At 50.3% G+C, this 14,711-nt stretch overlaps 1 protein-coding gene across 9 annotated transcripts in view; it reads left to right on the plus strand.

Moving 5' to 3' along the window:
- KLHDC8B (kelch domain containing 8B) overlaps positions 1–14,711 on the plus strand; it is a 52,052-nt gene that overhangs the window by 7,407 nt on the left and 29,934 nt on the right. For 2 of the 9 annotated variants that reach the window (XM_081853753.1, XM_081853751.1), the window contains exons 1-2: positions 3,128–3,388; positions 12,021–12,106. The gene's annotated coding sequence lies outside the window, so the exon portion shown is untranslated. Of the gene's footprint in view, positions 1–3,127; positions 3,389–3,860; positions 3,993–4,743; positions 5,066–11,012; positions 11,034–12,020; positions 12,107–14,711 lie in introns of those variants that run through there. The other 7 variants (XM_081853758.1, XM_081853752.1, XM_081853759.1 and 4 more) reach the window with 5 other exon arrangements.

The raw sequence follows: 14,711 nt of genomic DNA on the forward strand, positions 1-14,711 counted from the left end.
CCAGTTGCTCACCTCTGGCAAACCGTCAACATATGACAGATGGATGCAGGCAGCTGCCAGAGAACTGGAAAGCCAGAAACCAACTGGACGTTTCATATATTTTATGTATATTTCATATATACATTTCTTCATGGAAGTAAACTTTGATGGATTGGATTTATATGCCACCTTCTCCAAGGGAACGTGGTTCTCCCTGTCCATTTAAACCCCACAATGACTCAGCGAGGTAGGTTAGGCTGAGAGGCATTGACTGGCCCAAGGTCACCCTGTGAATTTTCTGGCAGAGTGGCGGTCTGAACCCTGTTCTCCTGGGTACTAGCCTGACACACTAACCACTAGGCTGCACTGAACGTTATGTGTGATGTAGGTACTTAAAAGACTCGGGGTATGTGCTGATATAGGGATGTGGGTGGCGCTGTGGGTTAAACCACAGAGCCTAGGACTTGCCGATCAGAAGATTGGCGGTTCGCATCCTTGCGACAGGGTGAGCTCCCGTTGCTTGGTCCCTGCTTCTGCCAACCTAGCAGTTCAAAAGCACGTCAAAGTGCAAGTAGATAAATAGGTTCCTCTCCAGCGGGAAGGGAACCGGCATTTCCATGTGCTGCTCTGGTTTGCCACTTGACCCAGAAGCTGTATGCCGTCTCCCTCGGCCAATAAAGCGAGATGAGCGCCGCAACCCCAGAGTCGGCCACGACTGGACCTAATGGTCAGGGGTCCCTTTACCTTTTATATGCTAATATACATATGTGCGCCTTTAAATCTGAGGAAATCAGGAAATGGATGGCAGCGTGTGTGTCCCTGATGGGGCCTGGATGCGCAGAAACCCTGTAAGCAAAGTAAAACAGTTTTAGAAAAGGAGGGAAAGCCAGGAGAGTCGGGACCCAGCATAAAAGAGCAGCCTCAGGCCCCTGGCCCATCCCATGACGATGGTTGCACTCCGGGGGCAGCTTTCTCCATGTTGTACCACTCAAACAAATACTGTCTGTACATGACACTGCCTACCCTTTTAAGGTGAAGTATACTGCATGCCAGAAGAGAAGACTCCCTGGAAAAGACCCTGATGTTGGGAAAGATGGAGGGCACAAGGAGAAGGGGACGACAGAGGACAAGATGGTTGGATAGTGTCTTCGAAGCTACAAACATGAGTCTGACCAAACTTCGGGAGGCAGTGGAAGACAGAAGTGCCTGGCGTGCTCTGGTCCATGGGGTCACGAAGAGTCGGACACGACTAAACGACTAAACAACAACAACAACATACTGCATGCCAGCGGCCGGCTGGAAAGGGAGCAGTCCAGAAAAGCAGCTTCTCCTTGAAGTATTACTGTGTTTCGTTTTGTTCTTAAAGGGAAGGAGCTGCAGTTGTGTGGCAGACCCCATGCTTGGTATGCAGATGGTTCCAGGATCGACCGCAGGCATCTGCTGGCAGGCTGGGGGGGGGGGAGAATTGTGTTAGAAACCTCTGGTTCTCGAAAGTTACTGGGCTCTGATTACAACTAGCCCAAACCGAGCCAATGGGGCCAATGGTGTCCAAAAGTTTCCTAGGATATTTTCATTAGTTTCCTAGCCTGCCTTTGCTCCATCATGGAATGCTGCTGAGTTTGTACAGCTGGGAAGCCCATGAGCTGGGTGGGGATGGTGGATCGCTGCGAAAGGAAACGGGTGCTAGCTAAGCAAGAGGCGAATCGTCCGAGATCCAGGAAGGAGCAATAAAGGAGCACAAGGGGGTTGTGTGAGACCAGAGCTCTGGGTTGGTGGGCAAGAGCATTTCTCGCCAAAGCGATCTTCACATGCCGGACATTGAGCCAGCACAAATTAAACACAGGTTACAGAAAACAGGGTGGGGGAAGATCCACGTTTGCATTGTACAAGCATGCAAGCATTATAGCAGCCTCTTGCATGCAAGAATTTTTAAAAATGATCTAGCCTGCTAGGGGCTGTCAGACGGTGGTGAGCATTTCTCTGCTGGGTGAAAAGCAGGCGGCTTTCCTTTTAGTAGCCAGCTTGATTTCTATGCTAAAAGGCAGAGGAGGAAAGGAGCATCTCGCTAGCATGCCTTGACACCTTGAGCTACCAGGCAAGTGCCTAAATGCAAGGCTGCCTGTGTTGCAGATGTGGCATCGTCCCTCCACTGTGTGTGAAAGGAGAGTCTCACAGACTCTTTAGATGGCATTTGCTGCTTTTAGCTTTTATGAATGAAGATCTGGACCTAGCGGCGCAGGATCATAGAACTGTAGAGCTGGAAGGCATCCGGAGCTTCATCTAAGTCCAACGCCCTGCAGTGCAGTTCCTGCATCCACGTCCCAGTCCAGCCCTGCTATGCCACAAGGGTCTGAAACAGAGGTTATAAAAAGCAAAGGCCAGCAGCCCTCCTGTTCCTTCAGTTCTGGCTGATGAGTGAGCACAGCAGTAGAGCATCTGCTTTCCAGGCAGGAGGTTGCAGGCTGAACCCCTGGCATCTCCAGCAGGGCTGGGAATGCCCCCTGCCAGAACCCCTGGAGAGCTGCTGCCGGTCAGTGCAGACAGTATGGAGTTCGGTGGACAAAGCCAGCTTCCTATGTTTAAAAAAAAAAGGGGGGGGTGAAGAGGTATGTTTCTTCATGGGCTCCGCCATCTCTGGGTCTTTGGGGTGGGTGAGGGATTGCACCCGCCTTCAGGAAAGAGATGCTGTTGTTTTGTTCCAGCAGCGTCTTTCCTTAGGTTTTCTCCGCTTCTCAGAAAAAAACACACCACACCAAAACACACCACCCCGCTCCGTTTATGTAATTGTTCCATATAGGATGTTTTTTAACCGTTCAGAAAATGGAAATGTTAAAATTCCCACTAAACAGAACGGGATGATGGGTGGGTGCGGGGTAGGGAAGGAAGGAAGGAAGGAGGGAAGGAAGGAAGGAAGGAGAGGATCCGGGAGAGGAGAGGCCGTCGCATCTCGAGGCGGAGGGGCTTTCGGCCAGCTCGGCGCCGCGCGCTCTCCGCCTTCCCGGGGCTCCGCTGCCCAGCGCCTGTCCCGAGCGCGCTGCTGCGCCCGGCGGAGGAAGAGTTAAGGCAGAGAGCGCGCGGCGTGTGTGGCGGTGGCGGCGGCCGCGTCCCACCCTCCTGCCCGCCGCCCACCTCTCCCCCTTCCTTCCTTCCTTCCTTCCTCCCCCTGCGCGGTGTAGAGGAGCTCGCCGAGAGAGGAGAAGCAGGATCGGACCAGGGGAGCCGCGCGCGGGGAGAAGGCGGCGCGAGGAAGGCGCGATCCCCTCCCTTCCAACAACACCCCAGCCAGCCCGGCGCGCCTGCAGAGTTTGGAGCGCGCAGTCCGGGGAGGTGAGCGCGGCGCTGCTCGGGGCCGTCGGGTGGAGAACTCCGATCGCCGGGCTGTGGCGTCCAGGAGCCCTGCGGTGGCCGGGTGAGTGAGTGAGTGGGGAAGGGGACGACTTCTCCTCCTCAGCCTCGCCGCTCTGCAAAGTTTTTCCGGGGCGAGCCGAGAGAGGCCGCAGGGAGCCCGGGAAGGCTGCGCGTCCCCAAGCGCGCCCGGAGAGAGGCGACGGGGCGCAGGAGCCGGAGCTGGGCGCGGCGCGCCTCCTTCCGCGGCCATTGGGTGTGTTTGGGGGAGCCCCCGCGACTCCCTCGAGCTGGAGGCTGGCGGCGGCGGCGGCGCACGCCCTGGAGCCGGCCCAGCCCTTCCTTCAGCCGTCCGGGGCTGCGAAGTCTCCGCGCCGTCGAGTAAAGCTGCGAGGCGAGCCGGAGATCTGCCGCCGCCTGCCAACAACCGACGCGGCGCAGTTCTTCCCCGGTGTGGCGCCCCCTAGTCTACTTTTCCTTCTGTCCTGCCCCCTGGGGAGATGTGTGGGTAGCGCTGAGAACTGAGATGGGCTTAGGAGGCCTGTATTCAGCGCCGCGCCGGCCGTGTCCCTGAGCACGTGCAGAGTGCTCTGTCGCCAATTCTTCCGGGCTGTTAGGTAGCTTGAGCCTCTATATTTTGGCAAGGAAGGAAGATCTACTGCAGCCAGGTAGGTTGATACACCGGGGACTGGGAAGACGGGATTGGAAGGGAAAAGATTGGAAGGTGAGAAATGATATGAACAATAAATGAAAGCTCAGGAGGAAACTCCTGTTTGCCTTCTTAACCAAGCTAAAATGTTGTTGCCCACCTGCAGCCCTTTCGTCTTGCTAAACTCTTTGCCAACCCAGACTGCAATTCTGTGACCACTAGTCCTGATGGTCATGCTCTACCTCCCCTCTTGCAGGTTGCCTCTGAATTGCTGGACATGGCAGGTGAGCAGCCCTCAAGTCTTGCTTGCTGGCTTCCCACAGGCATCTGGCTGGCTGCAGTGCAAACAGCACATAAAAAGAGCTTGCAGGATCAGGCCAATGGCCCAGCATCCTTTTCTCATGGTGGCTGGCCAACCAGGATACTGGACTGGTTGGTGTTTTTCTTACACTGGCTTAATAGTGGTGCACCAAATATTAGGAGTCTTCTGTCTTATTTAACCCCTCCAATGCTTTATTTTTAATGCCCATCCCTTTTATAGTGCATCCCCTTCAGACTTTTGTTTTCCCTCAAACTCCCGGGGAGAAGAGCTTCTCTTCCATTAGCCTAACAGCTTGCTCTCACTCGCCCTTACGAAGCGCCCTGTTGCGTCAGAGCAACGGCTGCCCAGTCTGGCACCCGGATCCCTACACTCGCCAGTCAGACGCCTCGGCGACTGGCCCACCAAGCACGGTACAAAGCCCCCTCCCTTCCTTGTGCACCCCCTAGCAAGGGGCACCCAGACACAAACGGACTCTGATCCCGGAGAGAGCGTATATTGCCATCGTGACTTTCTTCTCCATGATATCGTCTGATCTCTCTAAAGCTGTCTAAGTGACTGGCTGTCACAGAATTGGAGACAACATGTTCTGTAGCTTTAACTGTGTGCCATGTGGACAAGTACTTCTTTATGTCTGCCCTAAAGCGTCGTTGGCTGAGCCCAGTTCTTCCGCAATGCTTTGTTTGAATGGATGAGGAGACTCTTCTCGATGAGGACTGCAAGAGAAAGAAGTGAGTGGATCCCATCGAGGGTCACTCAAGACACCTGTTGATGTGAGCGTTCGTCTTGATTTGTTTCCACCATTGAAGCAGATGTCATCTCACACTTTTCCATGCATTTCCCCTTCACTATGACAAAAAAGTATTATCTTTCTGGAGAAGCGGGTTTGTTGAACCAGACCTCCTGATCAGCTGTAGTTGTCGTACAACCTGAATTTCCTGGTGTGTGTTTGAATCCTGCCCCCAAAATAGCAGCACTCTGGAAGTGAGTAACCTAATTGGGTTACTCAATTGGGTTGTGTTTTTATTCTTTTTTTCTTGTGAGGTGCCCACCCTGGCTGGGGCAAGCAAGTCAGATGGCCGGCATATAAACATTATTATTATTATTATTATTATTATTAATGAATGCATCAGGCTGGGCGAGATGGTTGCAGCTTCTCATTGGCCTCAGCCTACAGCCTCACACAGCACAGTGCATTAAGCCATTCAGTGATCTTGGTTGGGGAAGTGTGATCAGAAGCAGTGTGGACAGCATGCATCAGTTCAGCCTTCTGAATCCATACGACGATGAAGTCTTGGAATTTACACAGCCTCAGCTCTGGTCCTTGGGGCAAGAAGTGGGGCTCCAGGCAGTATATAAATAGCTAGTCGTTGCACTGTTTGAAGCCCACCCCTTTGGGAAAAATAGGGATTTTAAAAGGCATGGATGTCCATTCTAGCTTGTATTTGTTGCATGCTGTGCTGCTTCCATTCCACTGCATTTCGGCTTCCGAGAAAAATTACGATAGTCGTCTTGCTGTCCATTGCGGCAGAATTTTATGTAATTACTTACGTTATCATTACGTTTATTTAACACAATGTATATACCCCTTGATTGCAGCAAAACCTCCAAGTGGTTTACAAGAAATATTAAAATTATCAATAAAAAACCCAGCTTAAAATATTAATAAAGAATTTAAATCAACAGCAAAAGAGATTAAAATTTGGCAGCATCTGTGTGTCTGGATATGCTTGCCTAAACAGAAATGTTTTAAGCTTTAAGCAAAGCCTTTCTGGGGTCAAGAGGCGGGGAGTTCCAAAGTGTAGGTAATGCCATGATGGATTACTTGCAAATGCGGAACGAGTATTACGTGGCTCCTGTAACAGGGCCAGTTCCATTAATTTCGGAGCAACAGAAGCGCAGCGGAAATGGGGATGATTAATTAGGTATCGTTGGCAGACCGAAAACATCAACAACGTCAAATAGCAACTGCGTTTGCTGGATCGGTTTCCGTTCCGGACACAGGGCAAATAAGCAGACACTGGCAATTTCTACTCCCGTTTCCGTCAGAATTTTCTGACATCTCTATTACAAACCATCAAGCACTGACATGTGTTATTATCTGCTTGAGAGTCACAGAGTATATGTTGAGAATTAAGGAGCAGTGTGGCACAGCCGTGTTGCCGGAAGAAGATTTTTTCTAGTATTGTTTTTGCTGACTCACAGACTGTCACCATTTTCCAGCGGGATTCCATCACATACCGGCAAATTGTGGTTGTGCAATTTCAGTTTGATGGGGAGAATCTTGTGGAACAAACGTGTTTCCCTAAAAGATCGGGCTTTTTTTGTGTGTTAACAAAAGCACAAGGAAAGTGCAGGATGTTCCTTGTTTTGACACAGCATCGTCTAACCTCCCTGGAAACCAATCAAGATAAATAAACAGCAGGTGGCCTGGAAATGCTCTCGGAGAAGGACCACCACAAGGGAACATAGAAAGAAGCAAAGGCGGGTCTGGCTGGTTTCATCTCAGCCCTGGACCCAGAGATTAGTTTGGCCCTTGGGTGTGTTTTCAGAGCCAGAGTTTGGCCTTAAGAGTCTTAGAATCGCAGAGCTGGAAAGCGCCCTGAAGAAATACAACCTTCTTCAATGCAGGGATATGCAGCTTTCCCGTGTGGGGATCGAACCTGCAACATTCGCGTTACCAGCACCATTCTTTCACCAACTGAGCCATCCCCGCCTTGGAACATGCATTGCAAGGAAAGGAGCGCCTGCTTTGATCACGTGCGCAATATCTCTCTGCCGTGCATCTGAGGATTGAGGGAAAGGCTTCAAGGAGAAAGGATATATACAGTGTTCCCCGCAGGGGTTGAAACCCAGCGCTTCTTGTTACAAATTAAGTGCTGGTCGATCAGATGGCTGACCTATCGGCTGCCTGCAGTCGCTGTCAAGTTGGCTGAGGTCTTAATTGCAAGCCTGTTGGCATCTTACCCGAAAATGGAAGAGGGGGTGGTGATTGGAGAGAGCAATCCCCAGCTCTTTGGAAACACGCCTGTTCAAAGTGGCTTCCTATACCCAGATTCTAAGCAAAACCTGTTATTTCACTGCCACATGTTCCACCGTGGAACGTATTTCCCAGGGAAGGGGTTTAAGATTAGAGTGCTGTGCTTTTCGTGAATGAGCCTCTGAACCGCAAAACAGTAAGCAGAGCTGGAGATTAGGAAGCATGTGGCCGCGCCATCCCCACATGGATACAGTGCGCAGAGCAAGGTACTTTTAGAGTCTGGACTGAATGGTCATATCCTTTCTGCTTAGATGGCAAATGTGCATTACTTCAAAACATAGGAAAGCCAGCTCTTCTGCATTCGGGGGGCCCTGCTGCTTATTCTGCTATTGTAGGGGATTTGATTCAGTCCACCCTTAAAACGCAAAGCTGGGATAGCTCAGTTGGTAGAGCACGAGGCGCTTGATCTCAGGGTTGTGGGTTCGAGCCCCGTGTTGGGCAAAAGATTCCCGCATCACAGGAGATTGGACTAGACCCTCGTGGTCCCTTCCAACTCAATGATTCTGTCTACCTAATTTCACCCTTTCCAAAACAATTTGCGGACCTTCGAAATTTGCCTTCCAAATTCCAAATTTGCCTTCCACCCTTTCCAAAACAATTTGCGGGCCTTCTCTGAATTTCGCAACACTGTTCTGCAATCAGTGGGTGCGCAGTGAAATCTGTAGACGAAAGAAAGGTGTCCGTAACTGTGCAAATATTAGTGAAAGCAAAAATCAGTCAGAGTGGGGGGGGGGATTGCTTTGCAAAAAAATTTTAAAAATATGTGTGTATTGGACAAGATGGCATACCAACCTTTGTAATATTATGAGGAATTTGCAGTAAAAGGCAGGTGAATTTTCACAAGAATCGTTGTTATTTTTTGAAATGACAAAATGAACTCAAGATCGGGGAGGAGGGAAAGAAACCGAGAGCATCCAAAATGGACAGATTGGCTCATCCCTGGCTGAGGGGGGCTCTGGACATCTGCTCCCAAGTCCCACCTTAATAATAATAATAATAATAATAATAATAATAATAATAATAATTTTTATTTATATCCCGCCCTCCCCAGCCGAAGCTGGGCTCAGGGCGGCTAACAACAATAAAACAGTACAACAGTACAACACAACACAACACTCTAAAATCATTCATTATAAAATTAATTCAAATCAAACCAATGGCAACCATTGGGCCAAAGCTCTGCGGAGATTGCCGAAGGAGGGAGTCAGCCTGCGCCCTGGCCAAAGGCCTGGTGGAACAGCTCTGTCTTGTAGGCCCTGCGGAAAGATGTCAAGTCCCGCAGGGCCCTAGTCTCTTGTGACAGAGCCTTCCACCAGATTGGAGCCACAGCCAGAAAAGCCCTGGCTCTGGTTGAGGCCAGTCTAACCTCCCTGTGGCCTGGGACCTTCAAGATGTTTTTATTTGAAGACCGTAAGTCGTAGGCCATATAGGGCTTTAAAGGTTAAAACCATTGCACATGTGCACACTGAGGGGTCACATTCCTGTTCAGGAAGAGGCTCTCCTCCTCCTCCTCCTCCCCCTCCCTTGATCCTGTCCCTCAAACCTCACTAATTAACCAGATACTCTTCTCCTGCCCCCTTTTAATTCATGGGTTCGAATGAATTCCTGTTCCTGTTTGCATCCTTAGTTCCTAACATACCTGATCATGGTGAATCCCTTCTCCCGTTCCCGCCCCCCCCCCCAAATGCATTTTCCTCCTTCTATTGTTTGTTTACTTCTCCCAGCATAATCCCAGAGCGGTTTCCAACAATGCACAAAGTACAATATTACATACGTTAGAAACGACTCGGCTAATACAAACAAGCAAGAAGACAAGAGCAGGGGAACAAGGGAACCAAAGGATGCTTGCAAATTTACTCCAAAAGCCTGGGAGAACGGCATAGTTTTCCCTTGCCACCAGAGTCTCCATCATGCAAGCTGCCCAGGGGGGAGGCCTCTTTTGAACTGTAGGGCAGATGGCTGTGCCCTTTTGTTAACTCTTCGTTGGCTTAAAAATCCAGTGCCTTTGCTACAGTGCCTGCCTTTGCTCGGGTGAGTTCGATCTGTTTCGTCGGGAGCATGTAGCTGGTGTTTTGCTGCTGCTTCTGCTTCTCTTCTTTCCGTCATAGGTGTCTCTCTCTTTTCTGTGTTTTAAGGGAGGCGGATGCCCTTAAAGTTGGCCTGTACATGTCCCCTAGCTAGGCCATCTTTAGATGCCATGGGATACTGTTAAAAGGGTGGGTTATTATAAATCCATTTAGCATTATGAGGTACAAAGACACCGTCTTCCTTGCCCTGGCTACTGAGTTGAGTAGCAGGGTGGATGCCGCTCTCACTAGCAGCGACCAAGTCCTGTTGTCAGAAAACCACAGCAATGCACTGCTGTGCCCTCAACCTTTGAACTGGCCAGCCGCTGCACAGCACTTGCCTTGCTTGGCAACTCAGCGGCTCTGCATGGAGGAATGTTGCAGAACGGTGTTCTTGTCGGATCTGGTGCTGAAATGTCTGTTCCCCTCTCAGCTAGGATTATGTGTGCCCTGTTAATCTGTGCCCTCGGACTCCCCTGTTTGCTTAACATGGCGTCTTGAGCATCTTTGCTCTCAAGCATCTAGTCCTCATGTTTGTGGGAGATACGTAACTCGGATAAGTATTTGGCATGGGCTCAAAGGGGGGTAGGCAGAAAGTGGTTTTGAAAGCGGTCAGGGGCTTCAGTCCCCTTTGGCGTTCTCTTTGGTTCCTCTAGGTCTACTCGTGGTTCAAGCCCACGCACGGACAACTTTGGGCAGGATTCCTGCATTGCAGGGGGTTGGACCAGATGACCCTCAAGGTCCCTCCCAACTCTACAACTCTGTGAATATTCCATGCCTTTATCTCCCAGTTCTGCTAATCTGCACCTATACCTCTTCCTCTGTGCCCTTCTCCTGCTCCCCCTCATATTCTGTTATCGACTTTTGCTTTTCCAGCTCTTGTTTTACAATTCCAAATCATCCGCTAATCCATATCTCGGAAGCGGACATTAATATGCAAATCATACACTTATCACTGACTTGGTTTGCATAGGGGGGTAGGAATTTCTGCGGATAGGGAAAAGAGGCCTCCTTCTCCCTTTCGCGTTATGTTGACGCTTGGCTCCCTCACCTTCCTTTACCTGTAGTGAGCCTGATCCTTCAAATCAACTGAGGCTTAATCTGGCTCAAGTTAATAAAAAAGGAATTTTCTGCCGGCTTAAGGCTGAATCCTCTGGTCTCCCTTTGTGGGATGAGATGGTTAAGGTGCCAGCGGCAGAATTATCGCGGCTAGCCTGCACGTCCTGTCTTGTGAGAGAGAGAGAGAGAGAGAGAGCGCCACTGGGGTTTAGCTTCCTTCCTTTTTTTTTTTTAAAGATACAGATTTCAAACTCTTGGCTGCTTGCACTGAACTGCAGGGGTAGCCAGAGCTGGGAATTGCTGAGTCAGCAGTGCTAACAATGCAGTCGAAAGCCTCTGCATCAGAGCAAGGCAAAGTGTGGCCGGACACCTTCTTCAGACGGCTGCACCCTGTTCAGCTCCATCGCCAACCCCGCAATCTTGCTCTACAGCTGCGTAGGGTGTGCAGGGTCCGTGCGAGTGGGCTGTTGTTGTCCAGCAAAGGGAGCAGCATGAGCTAAAGGTCTGGATGGTGGGATCGGAGACTGCTCTTGAAGTATGGTGCTCAAAGCCGGTATTGCCCTGTGTTTCAGCAAGGTAGGCAGTCTCAGATCTGAAGCGAGAGTGCCTGCGTACATGATGATAAATATTCAAGCGTGCAACGCAGGGGTTCTCAAGGGGTGTGGCGGGAGAGGGTGGCAAGTGTGGCAGGATAAATTCAAGGGCAACCAGAGGAACGGGCACACCTTTCAGCGTAGCGTAGTATCAAAATTAATTTTTTCACTTGCAGAATTTTGGAAAGGATCCATGTTCTCATTGTTTTTTATACTTTCTGGGTGTCTCACAAAGTTGTCGTGTTCTGTGTTAAGAACCAGTCCCTGCTAGCAATCGTTTTCTCCTGATGCATTTCTTACTAATAAAAACATTGGGTGCGACGTGAGCCAATTTTTTATTCTGAAAGTGTGGCCCAGGGAAAAGAAAGTTTGAGAACCGTTGCTGTAAGGAAACAGCCACGCATTGATTGATTTATTGTGGCCTCAGTGCCCACTAGAATATTGGAGTGCCTCAGTTCACGTCAGAAGTAGCTGAGCCAGCTCCCTTCCTAAAGGATGGATGGATGAAATGGGAGCTTGTCTGTGCAAATCAGGGGTTGTCGCTTCCCCCTTTCCCCCAAGGGCTGCCTTTCCGCACATCCATTTCCAAATGATGTTTAAGGGACGCGGGTGGCACTGTGGGTTAAACCACAGAGCCTAGGACTTGCCGATCAGAAGGTTGGCGGTTCGAATCCCTGCAACGGGGTGAGCTCCCGGTGCTTGGCCCCTGCTCCTGCCAACCTAGCACATCAAAGTGCAAGTAGATAAATAGGTACCACTCCAGCAGGAAGGTAAACAGAGTTTCCGTGCACTGCTCTGGTTCACCAGAAGCGGCTTAGTCATGCTGGCCACATGACCCGGAAGCTGTACGCCAGCTCCCTTGTCCAATAAAGCGAGATGAGCGCCGCAACCCCAGAGTCGGCCACGACTGGACCTAATGGTCAGGGGTCCCTTTACCTTTAATAATGCTATATATTTCTTTTCTTAACAGGGTAACATAGTTTCTACATGCAGCAGCCTTTCTCAGGGATGTCCAAAGTATACACCATTTACAGCCAGGGTAGATTCGTTGTCCAGGTAAGTACTTATCCTTTAGAAGTTTCTCACCACCTACAAATAATTGTAGAGTTGGAAGGGACCCTGAGGGTCATCTAGTCCAGTGTTTCCCAACTTTGAGTCTCCAGCTGTTTTTGGTTCACAACTCCCATTATCCCTAGCTAGCAAGACCAGTGGTCAGGGATGATGGGAATTGTCGTCCGAAAACAGCAGGAGACCCAAGGCTGGGAAACACTGATCTAGTCCAGCCCTCTGCAATGCTGGAATGCAACTAAAGCCCCCATGACAGCAATGTAGTTTTAATTATTTGTAAGATAATTTTGTTCCCCAGTGACTGCAGTTCAGAGCATAGCTGTCAACTTACAGATTTGAAAATAAGGGACCAGCAGCCTCGGAAATAAGGGATCAGCAGCCAAAATAAGGGATTTTCGGAGCACAGGTATGTTCAACTTCTGAGCCCCTCCGAGCCAAAGGCAGAAAGCCCAGCCAGCAGCCAAATAAAGCCTCAAGCGGTGGTTCCCACAGCGCAGCAACCCGGCAAAGGGGATGCAGCAAGGAAAACCACTGTCACCTCTCCGCTGGGAAGCGCTGAGCAAAGGCGAGTCCCCAGGCAACGTGGCCAATTTGATCGGCACAAGGCATGCAAGCTCCACCCCCCAGTCGTTCTTCGACTCCTTATTGGGTGAGCAACGCAGCCAAACAACACAGTTGGAGCCTCTCTCCTCCCTGGCCGGCAGGCAGGGAGGGAGAGGAGCTGCTTCCTTTGAAACCCGGGAAATTTAAGGGACATCATCAATAAGGGACAGCAGCGGGACACAGTGCTGGGATAAAGGACTTTCCCGCCAAATAAGGGACGGTTGACAGCTATGATTCAGAGGTACATTGCTTCTGAATTTGGAGGGTGTGTTTGACTGGTAGCCCTTGATAGATAAAGTCTTACACCAAGTCAGACTTTGGGCCCATACTATGCAGTATTAAGGAACCTTTTCTGGCCAGTGGCCCAGATCCTTATCGTCCCACCCCCCGGATGGTCAAATTTGACAAGCGGGTGAGGCTGCCCATCTGTCGATCACCTGACACCATACTGTCCGCACTACAAAGCACATCACAGGCTGCTTGAAAGCCCTTTTTGCAAGTCTTTGGTGCTGCGATTTCAACCTGCAGATTTCAGGGGCTTAGAAAGCATCATTGGACTGTTTGCAAAAGGGCTTTCAAATAGCCCTGCGCTGTTCTTTGAACCTCCGAAACCCAAAGGTTTCAAGAGCAGCGCAAGAGCTGTTTCCAAAAGGGCTTTAAAGAGAAGCTCAGAGCTGTTTGCAAAAGGGCTTTCAAACCGTTTTTTTGCACTGAGCTTTGGCTATGTGCGCTTGCTCCGAGCCGGAGAGCATGTAGAGCCATACTGAGCAGGATTTAACCCCTCGCTTACCAGCCCCAAACCTCCTAATGACCACTCCTTAACATAACTGCAGTATATGAGGTGGTATAAGAAAGTTTTATAAATAAATATGCACCATTGAAATAGCCTGCTATCCTAGGTTTAAATCCCAGTTTAGCTCTATGGGTGGTTACATATGCTGCTGCATTGCTTTCCTTTCCTCATCTTTTACGGGCGCTTGCAGAAGCTTCTTTAACTAGTTTTCTAACATCTGACTCCAGGCCCTTTTGCCGCATAACTCTCTAGCCCGCTGAGCTGTGGCTTCTCGCAAATGAGATGCTGCAGCTTCAGTACACCTGGGAACAAATGCCAGGCAATGTTGGGGGGCACCTAGTTCTTGTTCAATGCGATTATGGCGTTGCCCTGCTGATTAAACTCCCCCCTTTCTCAACAGTTCTCAAGAGCCGGCATGTGCCCGGTTCCCTTGGGTGCTGAAGATGGCAAAATAAGTGCCTTTCCTTCCGTCTCCTTAAGAGCCCTGGAAGACCCCCCAGAGGCAAAAGCTATTCCTGATCTGGGGACTGGCTATCAATATTTCATGCCTGGGTTGCTGAATTATGCAGCTCTTGGCTATTAAGCTACTAGAGCTCCTAATTTTTGCGGGGAGGAAGATAAATGAGCTGTAGAGTCCTGGTGGTTGACAAGATTTAAAAGGGGGAGATTTATCGCTCAAATTAAAAGCTCCAGGTGGGGGCACCGAGCGCGGTGGGGTCTCTGTGGTGGCATGGGGAACCAGGCCTGAGATTCCCAGAGTCTCAAAGGCAGCTGCTGCTACCTCTCTGCTCTCTTTCTTCATCTCACAATGATCTGACAAATTGCCTTCAAAGCCAGCTTCGCTCGGGTCTCCTTGATGGCTTCAGCTGAGGAGCTCATGACAGAGGAGGCACCCAAGTTGGTTGACCCCCGCAGCTGTGCAAATAAGATTGCTGGCTGACCTGGCCTGTGGCCTGTGGCCTTAGCGGTGCGTCAATCTGCAGAAATAAGCAAGCGAAGCTTTCGCAGAATCACTTGCTGACGTCTGCAGATCCAACTGCTGCGGAACGGGCAAGGGCAGCCGCTGCCTGTAAAATATGGGAACCGTGTGCAGGAAGAAGCCCTGCTTTCCTCTTTCTCCCCCACCTGGCCACAGAGCAGGACAGAGAGAGCCTATTGTTTGTTGTATTGTTATTTATCTGTCCTGGATGCTTTAGG

This window comes from Podarcis erhardii (genome assembly GCF_964252035.2).
Source record: "Podarcis erhardii genome assembly, chromosome: 2".
Taxonomy (NCBI): Eukaryota; Metazoa; Chordata; class Lepidosauria; order Squamata; family Lacertidae; genus Podarcis; species Podarcis erhardii.